The sequence below is a fragment of the Lactuca virosa genome, chromosome 7 (assembly GCF_052849685.1).
Source record: "Lactuca virosa cultivar CGN04683 chromosome 7, Lactuca_virosa_CGN04683_v6, whole genome shotgun sequence".
Taxonomy (NCBI): Eukaryota; Viridiplantae; Streptophyta; class Magnoliopsida; order Asterales; family Asteraceae; genus Lactuca; species Lactuca virosa.
Window position 1 is genome coordinate 23,263,888 of NC_136432.1, and position 1,898 is coordinate 23,265,785.

At 35.2% G+C, this 1,898-nt stretch overlaps 1 long non-coding RNA gene across 1 annotated transcript; it reads left to right on the forward strand.

Annotated features, from left to right (window-relative positions):
* The first annotated feature begins 381 nt into the window (after nt 1-381).
* Nucleotides 382-1,407, forward strand: LOC145124133 (uncharacterized). The gene is made up of 3 exons (XR_013715510.1): nt 382-500; nt 1,157-1,210; nt 1,297-1,407. It is a non-coding gene; the product is annotated as an uncharacterized LOC145124133 (long non-coding RNA).
* Nucleotides 1,408-1,898: the final 491 nt, after the last annotated feature.

Here is a 1,898-nt window from a genome sequence, read left to right on the forward strand (position 1 = left end):
CCTCATGTTTTGCCAATTGAATCGGTCAAATGAGAATGCTCTATAAAGCCGCCTTTAGCCACATATATCCGCCACAATAAAAAAACCACGAGGCTTGATTTGCTTGAGGTTTTTAGAAACCCTGGCCGTCACCACCATCTACACCATCCACCATTCCCAAACCCCATCAGTGGATCTAGACTCAACTCATCCTTCTCTTCTCACTCATGGCCGGTGATTTGGGGCTTTATTTTTGTGGCCACCTCCGATAAAGAACACGTCGGTTTCGACTCTATGCAGCTTCATGAAACAAAGTCACTGGAAAAAATGATTTTATTGTATCTGAACATTGAAGTATCTATACCACCATCATACACATACATTCACAGTTATCGCACCAGTTGTTTCTGCTTCCCAGTCGCACATGGTCGAATTCTTACCAATAAAGATATGGTTTTCGTTCATCTCTAGATTTCCTCTGATACGAAGTGCTAATTATGGTTCTTAAGGTTGTATTTCAGGTTAGTTGTTGCTTTCTTTTCAAGAAAACGGCATCCCTCTATTTCTTCTCCTTCATTATATTTTCTTATGATACATTAAATCTCTAGCGCAGGTCCAGTTTATAGATGCGAAGAAACTGTTTGATTAAATGTCTGAAAGAGAATTTAGAAAAAATAGAGTTTCTACTAGAAGAGCTACTATCAAGTAGAGATGAATCAAAACTCAGAAGTTGGGTTTTAGGGTCTTATACACTATCACTGAAAGAGAATTTGGATTTGGATTTTGTTGTAGTAAACTGCATCTGAATAAAAATGCTGCATTTGGGGTCTAATTGCTTTTGGTGCTGATGTGTTTTAAATAGGAGAGCTTTCAAATGTAGTAGGAGCAGTTGGACTTCATTGTGATAATTGTTGAGGGGTTCCAAGTAATTTTACGTATTTTTTATTAATTTGTTCGATGTTATTTCAAATCACATCCCTGATTAGTGTCTTTTCTGCTTTAATAAAAAAAATGAAATATGTATGTATCATTAAATAAATTTCATCTACTATGCGTGTGTGTGTATGTGTGTGAATATTGGTCTCCACAAAAAGCATTATGAAACTAGCAGGCTCTATCTACCAGCATCTAAATTGTCAAAGAGTTAGAACTAATGAAATTTGTTTTTTCATGGCAGATACTACTTTCATGATTCAATTTGGTTTTAAGGGCAAACTTATTGGCCAAGTAGGTTGGTATTTCTTTTGGAAAATGTATTCAAAATGGGCCATTACAGTTTCTACTTGATCTTATCATTACACCTGGTTTTCTTTGCAGCTCAAAGACAAGTGGGTGAAACATCTTTGAATGGTCTTAATATTACATCTGGTTCTATTTACCACAATGCAAAGAGAAATAAGAAGATTTCATGGCTATGCTGCCTCGAATGCTAAGAAAAGGGCCATGATTTTTCAAAGAACCTTGTAAATCTACTTTACCCTTTTTCTCTATCTCTACCACAGAAGTAGGAACACATCTCCATTCTAGGTTCGAATTCTTGACCTTGATTTACTCATAATATAAGGTAAAACTACTTCCATCGCATGGCAGTTTCTCTGTTTTCCCTTTGAAATTTTCTAATACTTGACATGAAATTCAGAAATATTATGTACAAACAAGGGTAAACATTATAAATACAAAAATGATTGTCAAACTGACATTTGGTTTCTTGCAGCACTTGATTTTATATTGGAGAGGGGTTATTGTTTACCGGCAAAATTGGTGTTATAAACCATACTATGCTGCAATATGGAAAAACATACTCTTTTACGTGCATCTGATATTGTTAATGACCATTAAAGTGTTAAACTACCATAGGAAATCCCAAATCAAAATACTTAACTGCCTGAAAATAAACATGCTTGATGTTAAAGTGCTTC